Here is a 13662-nt window from a genome sequence, read left to right as displayed (position 1 = left end):
TCTCTACTGCCAGTCAATCAATCAATCAATCAATCAGTGACACTTATAAAGCGCGCTACATACCCGTAGGGTCTCAAGGCGCTGGGGGGGGGGGGGGGGGGAGCCGCTACTGCTCGAACAGCCAGGTCTTCAGCTTCTTCCTGAAGGAGAGGTGGTCTTGGGTCAGGCGCAGGTCGGTCGGGAGGGAGTTCCAGGTCTTGGCGGCCAGGTAGGAGAAGGACCTTCCTCCTGTGGTCGCTCTTCGGATGCGGGGGACGGCGGCGAGGGCGTGGTTGGCTGATCGGAGGTGGCGTTTGGGAGCGTAGAAGTTGACTCGGCTGTTGAGGTAGCTCGGGCCTTGGTCGTGTAGGGCTTTGTGTGCGTGGGTGAGGAGGCGGAAGGTGATTCTTTTGTTGACGGGGAGCCAGTGAAGGTCTCTCAGATGTCCGGAGATGTGGCTGGTTCGTGGGATGTCGAGGATGAGTCTGGCTGAGGCGTTCTGGATCCGCTGGAGTCTCTTCTGGAGCTTGGCGGTGGTACCGGCATAGAGGGCGTTGCCATAGTCCAGTCGGCTGGTGACGAGGGCCTGGGTGACGGTCTTCCTGGTCTCGGTGGGGATCCACCAGAAGATCTTCCGTAGCATGCGTAGGATGTTGAAGCACGCCGAGGAGACATTGTTGACTTGCCTGGTCATGGAGAGGGAGGAGTCCAGGATGAAGCCCAGGTTGCGTGCATGGTCTGTCGGTTTGGGTGCGGTGCCCAGGGCGGGAGGCCACCAGGAGTCGTCCCAGGCGGAGGGAGAGGAGCCCAGGATGAGGACTTCCGTCTTGTCCGAGTTCAGTTTCAGGCGGCTGGTTGTCATCCACTCGGCTACCTCTTTCATCCCTTCGTGCAGGTTGGCTCTGGCGGCGGCGGGGTCGTTGGTCAGGGAGAGGACCAGCTGGGTGTCGTCGGCGTAGGAGATTATGCTGAGGTTGTGTTTGCGTACGATGGCCGCGAGGGGGCTCATGTAGACGTTGAAGAGGGTGGGGCTCAGAGATGATCCTTGGGGGACGCCGCAGATGACTTCGGTGGCCTCTGACTTGTACGGTGGTAGGCGGACTCTCTGTGTTCTTCCGTCGAGGAAGGAGATGATCCATTCCAGCGCCTTGTCCTGGATTCCGACGCTGCTGAGGCGCCGTACTAGGGTGCGGTGGCAGACCGTGTCGAATGCCGCGGAGAGGTCTAGGAGGATGAGGGCCGCTGTTTCTCCGTTGTCCATCAGGGCTCGGATGTCATCGGTGGCGGCGATGAGGGCGGTCTCGGTGCTGTGGTTGGCTCGGAAGCCGGACTGTGAGGGGTCGAGGGATCCGTTCGTCTCGAGGAAATCGGCCATCTGCTTGTTGACGGTCTTCTCGATGACTTTGGCTGGAAACGGGAGGAGCGAGATGGGGCGGTAATTCTTGAGGTCGGTGGGGTCCGCTGTTGGTTTCTTGAGTAGAGCGCTGAGTTCGGCGTGTTTCCAGCTCTCAGGGAAGATGGTGGTGTCGAAGGATGTGTTGATGATGTCTCGCAGGTGGGGTGCGATGACAGCGTCGGCCTTGTTGAAGACGTGGTGAGGGCAGGGGTCGGTCGGTGATCCGGAGTGGATGGAGTTCATCGTGCGGATGGTGTCTTCGGTGCTGATCGGGGTCCAGGCGTGGAGGGTGGTGGTGGGGGGTGGTTGTTCGGTCATGGTGTGCGTTGGTTGGTTGTTGAAGCTGTTGTGTATGTCAGGTGTCGAATGGCCCGGGTGTTTGTCATCGGACCCCAAAGCGGGACAAGGCCTTTGGCTGCATCAAGAAACTGGGATGCAGCAGAGTCCGCTTGGTCTGTGTCTCCGGATCGCCTTTCTCGGTGGTGTCCGGCAGGTGCAGTGTAGGTTGGAGGCAGAACAAAAGCGATGTAGCATGTGCCCCCCCAGTCTTTTGGGAGCCAGATGTAGGCTTTTGTACCACAGATGAAGTACATGTTGGGTGATGCAACGGGGGTCAGCAGTGTTCAGTGTTCTCGTTATCTGGCAAGTGCTGTGGCCCATGATTTCAGTCCCATGGCCTTCGATGCAGACAAGACCTAGGACGCTTACTACAGATAGGGCTAAAGTTGTGGTTGCAGCTGTTCTTTTCTTTAGCAAGGAGAAGGTTGGTCTGGCTGGGTTATTCAGTATTTGCATTTCCACTCGTTCTTTTGCAGGAATGTTCAATGGGAAAGTTGCGTTTGAAGTGAGAGGACAAAAGGGAGCAGTCGTTCTTCCAGTTTTGTTCAGCCAGAACTCGTTATAGAATTGTTTCATTGTCCCATCGGATGTGGCATTGTCTTTGTAGCTCTCTTGCAGGAGCATTAACCAGGCAAAGCAGGACCCATGAACAGAGAAGGGTGAAGGGATGAAAGGAATGGAGTGTTCAGTGGCATGTGGGAGCAGCCCACAGATCCAACATTTGGTGGCATTTGCGGCAAGATTGTGTTGGTGCAACAACTGTACAAAAAAATTGTTCCAGAACTCTTTGCGTCGTTCTTGGAGTCGTGGTGCCAGTGAAACCAGATAGTGTTCCTTTTCAGTGGTGGGTTGCATGGTCGGTATCAGTGTTTGGTAAGCAGGACCACTCTCTTCGATGATCCAGACTATGAACATTAGTAAGAGATTGGCAAGAGATGTGAGGAGTATGATTGTCTTTATGCTGTGGATCTTGGCAGTCTTGGTGTCATTGCGGTGGTTCTTCGGATGTCCGGGAGCTTCCATCACTTTCAAGAGGCTCAGTGACTGGCAAGACCACATACTTTCGTCTAGCATTTCTCCTGGTAGCCTTTGTAGTGTTGGCTACCGCTCTGAGACTTTTGACTTAGTTAGTGGCCTGCTTCTTCGGAGCACTCTCCTTTCGTCGCAAGTTGTACCCTTCTTTGGACGGCACTGTGGGGTCTGGAAATCCTGTTAGTTGAAGTGTCTCTGTTTCAGGGTAACAACTCAGGGCTGGTCGATCTTTCGTCAGGAGCTCGTCTTGGGTGCCCAGTCTTCTTTTGTTGCCAGTGTCGGTGCTATTCGTTTGCAGTGGTGAGCCTGCAGCCAGTTTTTCTTTCCTTCCACTCGAATTGCAGTTCGGGTGGTGATTAAGACTTGCCAGGGGCCCGTCCACCGGGGTTCCAAACTCTTCGACCTCTGGAAGTTCCGAATCAGGACGAAGTCCCCGGGTTTGATATTGTGTCCTGGGCCCCTGGATACATCTTGTATGGCTTGCTGCCCCTGTTGGTGGATAACAGTTAGTTCGCTCATCAGTTTACACAAATAGTCGGACATGAGTATGTCTGGGACATCATTAATGGTTGTTGGTTTCGGGGCCGCCCACATATTCATCAGCCTGCCGAAAACAGCCTTGTATGGGGTCAATAGGTGTCTGGTTGGGGTAGAGCGCATGGATAGCAATGCCAGCGAAGGGCATCGGGCCATTTCAGCCCAGTGGAGGCGACTATTTTGGCCAGTTTCAATTTCAGCGTGGCGTTGTGCCTTTCTACTAGGCCCGCTGACTGGGGGTAGAAAACGGCATGGAACTTTTGGTTTACTCCCAGCCCCTTCAGTATGTGTCGGAAGACCTCAGCTATAAAATGGGGACCATTGTTGCTCCATAAAACTCTACAAAGGCCGTATCGGGGGAAGAATTCCTTCAGCAATACCTTTGCAGTGGCAGCGGCGGTATTGTCACGAGTGGGGTATGCTTCCACCCATTTGCTGAAGGCGCACACAATAACTAGAACGTATTTCAGACCATGGTACCTTTCTAGTTGAATGTAATCCATTTGGAGGATTTCGAAGGGATGGTCGGGGACTCCAAACCCTCCCCGTGGTACTACTGTCCCTTTCCCTGGGTTGTGTTGCAGGCATACCATGCATTGTTGCACTAGGCGTTTTGCTGAGTCTGCTATCTTGCCGTTATGTCATACCCTAGCAATCAGTTCGGTCATGGGAGCGGATCCTATGTGTGCAGGTAGGTGTGCCATGGTCAATATGGGGATCAGATAGGCGTTAGGTAGCAGCCATTTGTCTCTGTCTTTTGTCCTCCAGCAGCCTTCGTCGTCTTTCAGTCCCACCCGAGCCCATTCAGTCAGTTCGTGTGGTGTACTCGTCAGTTGGATGTCTCTTATAGTGGCCCTAGCATCTGTCCATTTCTCAGCTTGTGACCTAGTCACATACATTCGTGTTGCAGTTCTGTCTTCGGCCGTGGCTCGGGCAGTAACGTCAGCTAGTGCATTTCCCTGTCCAATAATGTCTGTCACTTTCTTATGTGCTTGGCATTTAATTACTGCTAGCTGCTTGTGGAGGAGGACTGCTTCAGTTAAGGTAAAAACTAGATCTCCGTGTAGGATCGGTGTGCCGTGCGAGATCAGGAATCTTCTTTCCCTCCACAGGAGCCCAAAATGGTGAACCACCCTGAAAGCGTACTGGCTGTCCGTGTATATGTTTACTGTCTTTCCTGCTGCTAAGATGCATGCTCGTGTGAGGGCAATCAGTTCTGCCGCCTGCGCAGATCGTTGGGCAATGCGGGCTGTTTCTATTATGGTTTGGGCCGTGGTGACGGCGTATGCAGCTGATGTCGTGCCATCTGGGAGTTTGATGCACGAGCCATCTACCCATAGTTCCCCATCAGGTTCTGGAAAAGCAGTGTCTCGGAGATCTACCCTGCTCCTTGTCTGTTCGTCGGTGTTGGTCACACAGTCATGTAGGGGAGTCACGCTGGGGTCGTTTTCGGGCAGAGATAACAACTTAGCTGGATTTAGAGTGGTGCATCACTTCAGAGTAATGTGTGGCGCTAGTAAGGTCAACTCGTATCCTGTCAGTCGTGCACTAGTCAGAAGTTGGGTTTTGGTCTGATTCAGAAGTGTGTCAACTGCATGGGGTACTAACACTGTAAGGGAGTTGGCGAGTACTATTCCCTCACTCTGGCGGATCAAAACTGCTGCAGCTGCTACGGCGCATAAGCACGCCGGTAGCGCTCTGGCTACTGGGTCGAGGGTGGCTGAGAAATAAGCACAAGGGCGCTGCTTGGGACCAATCAATTGTGTTAGGACAGATAAGGCACATCCCTCTCTATCGTGTATATAGAGGGAAAATGGCTCGGAGTAGTCTGGGGTTCCTAAAACGGGTGCTGAACAAAGGGCATCTCGTAACTTCTTTGAAGGCCATCTGGCATTCGGGGGTTCAAGGGAGAGGTAATGGAGTGTCTTTGGCAAGCAGGGAAAGTAGGGGTTTGACTATGAGACTGAAGTTCAGCAACCACTGTCGACAGAATGAGGTGAGGCCTACCAAAGAGCAGTCTTGCCTCTGGGTCTTGGGGACGGGAGTGTCTAGAATAGTCTGGATTCTGTCAGGCGTGAGCTTCCTCCCTTCCTTTGATAAGAGGTGTCCTAGATACGTGACTTGGGGTTTGCAAAACTGCAATTTCTTTCGGGAAACTTTGTGGCTTTTCTCTGCAAGGAAGAGTAAGAGCTGGATGGTGACAGTGACTGCTAGTGGAGTGGTGTCTGCTGCTAAAAGGATTTTGTCTACATACTGTATCAACGCCACCCCGTCTGGTAACTGAACTTCGTCTAACTGTCTTTTGAGCGCCTGGCTGTAGATGCTCGGGCTCTCGGTGTACCCTTGGGATGCTCGACAAAATCTGTACGAGTGGGATCTTAGGGTAAATCCAAAGAGATAGCGGCTGTCTTGGTGAATGGGTATGGAGAAGAAGGCGTTCTTAAGGTCAATTACGGTGAACGTGGTGGCAGTGGATGGGATTAGAGTCAGGACGGTGGTAATGTCAGAGACTACAGGGTACTGTGGCACAACTATTTTGTTGATCTCTTGTAGGTCAATGATGAAGCGGTATGCTTTCCCATCTCCCTCTCCTTGTCTCTTAATGATCGGTAGGATCGGACTGTTACAGACATTGCTCAGTACCTCCTGTACTACTCCTGCTTCTACCAGTGACTGTATTATTTCGATCAATGCTTTCTCGCCCTCTGGTGATATCTTGTACTGGGGTACTTTCGGTAAGGTTGCGTCCTGTCGTATTGTCACATGCACTGGGTCTATCATCATTCATCCTACGTCTGAGTCAGCCTTGGCCCACAAGTGCGGTTGTAAAGTGTCCAGTAGGGACACATCTGCTTCGGTAATGGGGTACATGTGTTGGTATGGGTGAGGTCTTAGATGGTGGTGGTTGTCATATAAGATGACTCGTACTCTGTCAGGCGAGCATCTGATGGTCGCTCGAAAATGCTTCAGCAGATCGAGACCCATAATGGCGTCTGGGGTATTGGAGGAGAGGAGAAATGTCGTGTCGATGATATTTTGTCAAAGGGGATCGGTTTGGACAAGGGGTTAGTGGAGGGCGTACCATCAAATCCTATTGATGTCACGTGTGAGACAGACAAGGGTGCCCTTGGAATCAGTCGCTTAGATAATGCACTACGTGTTGCTTCCGTGTCTACCAGAAAGGGTGACTTCGTGCCCAGTGCCTTTGCTGTAACATAAGGGCCTTGCTGGTCAACATAGAGCTCGACTGGATCCCTCCCTTGCCCTAGGCAGTCCTATGCGAAGTCATACGTGTTGTCGTAGTCAGATTGTTGGTACTGATTCTGTCGGGGACGGTCAAATGCATTTACTCTACCGGGTCTCTCTTCACTAGCGTCATTTGCATACCCTCTCCCACGTCCTCTACCTCTCGGTCCATTTGTCAATTCTCCCGCCCCTTTTTCCTTATTCACTCCTAACAGAATCGGGCATTGGGATTTCCAGTGTCCGTACCCTCTACAAAATGCGCACTGATCTTCTCCTAAGTCCCGACGTCCAGCGTAGGGGGTGGAAACATTATTTCTGAGTGGTGGTGTTCGAGGGATACTTTGCTGATATCCTCCCTTGTACTGTTCTTTCCCTAGGTTCACCACTTGTAACTGCGCTATCATAACTCGTTCTTTTAAATCCTTCTTTTTCTTTTCGGTGGCCCTATCGTTTTTGTTTTTCTGGTGTTCACAGTACTGGGCCATCTAGAGGATGGCCGCTGGTTTAGAGGCCGCCCGACTGCTTTCGCTGGTCTGTAGCTTCTGCGATACCTCCGGTAACAGACCCTTAACATAGTTCTTTATGAACAGGTGGTGTCCGGTCGCAGTGGACATGTCTTGTTCACTATAATCGGAGAACACTGTTTCGAACCGGGACAAGTATTCTCAGACATCTTCTTGGGGTTTCTGACGGCAAGCGGTTACTATGGGCCAATCTATCTTTTTCTCAGGAATCAGGGATTTTACTTTTTGTAATATCTTGTCAGGGAGATCTAATATGGCTTTTACAGGTTTCTGTCCGGGGTTTCGTTGTTTGTCTAGTACATCGAGTTGTTCCCAGGTATGACCGAACAGGTCAGAGTGTTCTATTTTCCTGATCTGTTTCCATACATCAGCTTGTAGGCATAGCCGAAAGACCAAGTCGATGTCGGCAAGCGTCATAATCGTCGATCTAGAGCAGTACCTAATTCTGTGTAAAACGCAGTGGGATTCTTTCGCCAGTCCGGCAAGGATTTGCGGAACGTCAGGATGTACTGTCTATCCCAAGGCTGATACACCCAATTGTAAACCACTCTCCCTTTGGCGTCCTGGTGATTTATGTCATCGTGAGTTCCTTGTCCTCTAGGGGGGACCCAATAGGGGGCAGCTTCTTTTATGGGCATCATATTGTCTAGCCTCTCCATCGGAGGCTCCGTCAATTCCGATGTCGTGTTTTTGACTACCCGTCCTTGTTCTATGAGGCGGCGGAAGACTTCTAGGGTATAGGAGAAAAGTTCCGCCACATCACAGTCATTCTCGTCTACTGTATCTACTTTCCTGCATAGAGTCACAAGTTGGTCAGGCCCTATTTTCTTGTACTTTTCCTCATAAGCCGTAAGGGTGTAATAGCAAAAACTCCCGGCAAAGTGTCGCTTGTGATTGTCCACATAAGAGTTACATATATCTGTTATATATTCTTCGGTTTCCTTCCTGTCTACCAGAGTTTTGACGATTTTCTCAATACCTGCTCGCTCACTCTTACTCAACCGCGTGATTCTTACTAGCCCTTTTTCTGTTTTTACTGGTGTGTCGTTTGACGAGGTATCAGGCACAAGAGGCTCGGTCGGCGCGGAGGCCGTGGGTACCGAGGCCCTGGCGCCACCTTCGGTTACGTTCTGAGAATCTTGGTGTTGTATTAGAGGATGAGTAGGGGCATAAGGAGGTGGCATGTAGATAATTGGTGGACCTAGGAGTAAATCGTCGTCTATCTTCTGTTTTAATGGTAACTCAGGGTAAAGAGCTGAGGGCACTCTGACAGGGCATTGTCCTGAGATCTCCGATTCTCGCTCCTTCCTAGCATTTTCTCTTTCCTTAATCTCCTCTTCTAACTTTTTACCAGCTGGGTGAGCTGATTTCCATAGTTCCTTATCTAATCTTGCTTCATCTTTCTTCTCTCGTTGAATCGTTTCTTTTCGCCACATGTCGAGACTGTCAAGCATAGTTGGCGGAGTTTTCTTTTTGCGTAGAGCTTTCTCTGTGTTTCTATTTTATCGAGGTCAAAAGATCCCATTAGTGGCCACTGATTTTCTCGATCTTTTTTAGTACTTTTATGCCATAGTTTACTGTAAGCTACAGCGACTAATCCATATTTTACATACAGATCCTTATTAGGGGTGCCTTCCGGTGGAGCCGGATGACTGACTTCTAATAAGCGGTCCGGGCAGAACCAATTACCAATCAGTGGGGAGAAGATAGGCATGACGTATAATCAGACAAACGAATATCTCAAACAATGGTGGACAAAGATCCGCACTACCTATCCTTCACTGTCTGCAAAGAGAGAGAACGTTCCTATTCTTCATTGTTTGCAAGCAGGGAATATCTCAAAAAGAACCAAATATCCTAAGAACCAAAGAACCAAAGAACCAAAGTGCGCAATACTAGTATTTTCAAATCAAACAATTCCAATGCAATCAAACAATCAATCAGATGGATAAACCATCTTACCAATCAGACGTATAAACGTCCTACTCGACCTTACCCGGACCGTTTGGATAGTTCTTAGTCTTCCACTTCCAGTGCCCGATCGTCCTCTGTTCTCCGTTTTTGCCGCGGCACTCCTGTGGGATCCCAGTAAAGACCGTAGATCACTCGAGAGAGGTCCGTTCGGAACCGGTGAAGTTCGGATGATCGGCTGCCAGACGAGGGTCTCTTTTAGGCAGGTGCACTTTTCCCATCATTGCAGTCGTTCACTCCGTCGTTAGGACCGCTCTACCGGACCCACGTGTCGCTGATGGGTCCCCAATTGTAGAAAAGCAGATTTTCTCTAGTTATCATCAATCACTGCTTTGGCGTTAATCGCCTCTGATCTACTTGATTATTAGCTTAATCAAATAAAGAGGCAAGCGCTGGAAAATCTGGAAAGCGATGAACAGATTTATTTCTCCGGAGGAGAACACGTCAATTCGGACAAACGAAATGTCTTCTCGAGGTGCTCTAACTGTACCTCTGTGGCATAGCCTTTTATATACAATCTTGACTGTTTATAGCAGGGTATCACATTCCTGACAATGGTTTATTACATCCCCGGAATCCCCGCTTCCAACTTGTTTCCACACATACCCAACAGCAAATGTCCCCCACCCTGATCTCAGCAGGTGATTGTTATCGCGCAGCTGGGCCTTCTGGCAGGGTCTGAAGTATGTGGGATCAGTCAGATCTAAGAGGGTTATGTCATTGATTAGTTCCGACCCATTTCATGGGGAGAGAGTTTCTACTGTACGGGGGTAATAAACTATATCCGCAGTAGCTGGTTATTGCCTGGGACCGGATCGAACAGCCAGGCGCAGGGGAGGAGGTTATCGATGGGCCTGTTCATGCGAGGGGGATGAAAGGACATGGGCGTTAGGCACGGGAAGTGGCTCTGGAGCTGGGTTGCACTGAGGATGCTTTATGACTCTAGGATGTGTGCTTGGGGGTTTGCAGAGCGCGGGGGAAGACTGTGAGGTCAGGGTGACGCGCTGGTGATCGGCAACACACGAAATGGCCGCGGTATCTAAAATGGGTGCCGTTTACGTGCATACGATGGCTCTTGTTAGGCAAGATGGCGCCAGCGATGTTCACGTCTGTCAATTATATTTCAACAGAGAGGGGGGATGACTGACATTTTTTACCTGTTGTTGTTTACCTGTCCGCTTGTTCACTGTATGTATTTGAATTTTATATAGCGCATAGCTACAATACATGGCTCTGAATGCAAATTCAGAGGAAGCGCATTCCAGAGAGTGGCAGTATTAACAGAGAACCTTCTCCCACCCGTGCGTGCCCTTCTAACTCTAGGAATTTGCAGCAAATACTGTTGATCAAAGCGCAGAGCTCTGCTAGACTTATAGGGCACAACTAAATTCCTCAGAATGGGAGGCCCCTTATCCTGACACGTTTTGTGCGCTATACAAAGCGACTTAAATTTAATCCTTTCCCGCACCGGGAGCCAATGCAGCGTCTTCAATGCGGGTTTGGCTGACTGCATCCTAGGCGAGCTCGTAAGAAGCCTTGCAGCCGCATTTTGGATTTTCTGAAGTTTATTCAGCGTTGCTTCAGGGGAGCCCAGGAAGATGGCATTACAGTAATCTAACCTAGATTCAATAAGCCCCTGAATAAGCAGCTTCTTCGATGTCAACGGAAGAAGGGGCAAAACTTTCCGAGCTGCACGGAGGAGTCCAAAGCAGACTCCTGCCGTTCGTTTAGCCTGGGTCCTAAATGAGAGGTCCTGCTTTAACCAAACCCCAAGGCTCTTAATCTCCTCTTTAGGACTGGGGAGGTCGCCTAGACAACTGGGCCAAACAGTCGCGGGGAGTGAGGGTCCTTTATGCCCTAGCAGCATTATTTCAGTCTTTGACCCGTTCAGTTTTAGAGCTGATTCACACATCCAGGTGTAGACTTTGGACATGCAAGAATGCAGTGCATCTGGATTTTCCGTCAGCTGGGATAAAGCCACCACCAGCTGAGTATCGTCAGCGTAGCTGACGATTTTAAAACCAAAAGGGGCCACCACATCCTCCAGGGGGGCCATATACACATTGAATAATGTGGGGCTTAGGGAAGAGCCCTGTGGCACACCACACTGGAGGGGGATAGATGTCGACCGTTCACTGCCTTCCCAGACCAGGTACGACCGGTCGCTAAGAAATGACGTAAGCCATTTCAAAGCCGCACCTGTGACTGTCACAGTGTGCATTTAACAGCTGGTGCTTGCATCTCTCATACATGCCGCTTATACTAAATGACTCAGTTGGGTAATGTTGCTGGCCCCTCCCGCCTAACCTTGACGTCCTGGAATGTCTGGGGACTCAACAATAATTGCAAGAAACGGCAGGTTATTCACTATCTGCTTCAGCATGAAGTAGACGTTGCGTTCCTACAGGAAACGCATTTCCCCATGTCAAACTCTGGTCGCTTTACTTCAGGGTGGGGGGCTCACAGATATTTTGCTAATTTTAGTAATTACCCAGGGGCACTGCCATTCTCATTCACAAATGGATCCCAGTCAGTTTACATTCAGTCACCAATGACGCAGAAGGCCGATACACTATCGTAGTGGGGACACTAATGGGTCATAGTGTTACGTTGATAAGTGTGTACGCACCGAATACCGACTCGCCAGAATTTTTCCACGCTATCCATGCCCAGCTTTCAAAGGTTGATCCCACATTACTGCTGATGGTCGGGGACTTTAATCTACTTCTTGACCCAGCGTTGGATAGCACTGCCAAATCCCACGACACTAAGCCATGCGCCCGCAGCATTCCCCTTGACTTTTGTGACTATTTCTCCCTTCTTGATATTTGGCAAAAGCGTCACACTACACAAACGGAATTAACACACTATGCAGGCCAACACAACACCTGAACCAGAATAGACTATTGGCTGCTCTCCCCTGAGGTCTTCTGCTGGTAGCACTCTCTTCTGACACTCCCAAGAATGTACTCCAATCACTCCCTGGTTAAGCTCCTCCTGCGGGTTCCACGGCACACTGGGTTTGAGAGACAATGGCCCTTCTGCAGTTGCGCTCTTAATGACAACTTGTTTAACAATGAGGTGCGCGAGGCCATTGAGGATTACTTTACCATCAATAAAGGATCGATTGACACCTGGGCAGTTCTGTGGGAGGGGTTTAAGGCCTACAACAGCTGAGTGTGCATTGCCAAACATTCTGGGGTACTTAAATCTCTCCTTACTACACTTGCACGATTGGAGCATGACCTCTCGGACCTAGACAGTGCATCACGAAGATCCCCTGGCCTGGATACGACGGGAAAATGTTTGGCTCTCCTCACTGAATACAGAGATATGGTTGATTGTGAGATCCTCTTCTTGGGTAAATATCAATCTGCGCAGCCCTGTGGTGAAGGAGAGCACACAGGCTGAGTGCTGGCTCAGGTGCGCCGTCCCCCATATAGCAAAGCCTATGTTACCGAGCTTTGTTCCTCTACCGACCGGATACTACATGACACCGTGGAAATTCGAGACAGATTCCTAGCTTTTTTCACTTCTCTATATACTTCCAAACTAGGGAGTAATCCCACAGCACAGGAAGCTTATCTCTCGGAGTTAGCTCTGGTATATTTTGAGAAAGCTATGCAGGATTTCTTGGCTGAACCGATTTCTGAGGCTGATGTACTTGGGGCCATTGATTCCCTTGTTGCTCCTCTGCTCCTGGGCTACATGGCTTTACTGGGGAATTCTACAAAGCTTATAACGACTTATTAGCGCCAAACCTATTTGAAGTGTACGTGGAAGCCCTCATGAGGCAGATCCTGCCCCAACACTCCATGAAGCGGTTATTATACTTCTACCCAAGCCTGGTAAGGACCAGCCATTATGTGGGTCCTACAGACCCTTATCCCTCCTCAATTTGGATTACAAAATTCTCGCTAAATTGTCGCCAATCGCTTATCCCAATTGATGGAGTTTATTATCTCACCGGCTCAATCCGGCTTCGTTCCCCACCGGACTATGTCCTTAAACCCCAGGACACTGTTCTTGGTTCTTCATAGAATTAGCCCCAAGGACCCAGCTGCTGCAATTTTATTGGACACCAAAACGGCCTTTGATACCTTGGCGTGGCCTTTGTTCATGTCGGTCATGTGCTGCATGGACATGCTGGTAGCACTCATAGCTACCACGGCACTACTATACAGCCGTCCCACGGCGAGGCTCAGCCTAAATGGCACGCTCTCCAGACCTTTCACCCTATCCAGCGGCACGTGCCAAGGGTGCCCCTTGTCACCTCTTTTATTCATTCTCGCCATGGATCCCCTGATTCGGCCCTTTCAGGAGAGGCACCTGCAGAGAGGCCTACAGTTCAGCACTGGCACCATTCTAGTTTTCCTCTACACGGACGACACCATCCTGTACATTAGGGATCCACGGGTGAAATTAGAGCGGCTCATTCGTGAAATTCTCTGTTTTGGGCTGCGGAACCTGGGCATCAAGTGGTGCAAGTCAGTCATTTTCCCCTTAACTTCCAGTACAACCTAATGGGACTGCAAGTTCCCACTTGCGTGGGGATCGGACTCCGTTAAATATTTAGGCATTCACATGCACATAGACACAGAACCGGTCCTCCACCTAAACTATGGACATGCAGTCGGG

This window comes from Lissotriton vulgaris, chromosome 8, assembly GCF_964263255.1.
Source record: "Lissotriton vulgaris chromosome 8, aLisVul1.2, whole genome shotgun sequence".
NCBI lineage: Eukaryota > Metazoa > Chordata > Amphibia > Caudata > Salamandridae > Lissotriton > Lissotriton vulgaris.
The sequence above is the reverse complement of the archived record's forward strand: the minus strand, read 5'-3'. Positions refer to the sequence as shown.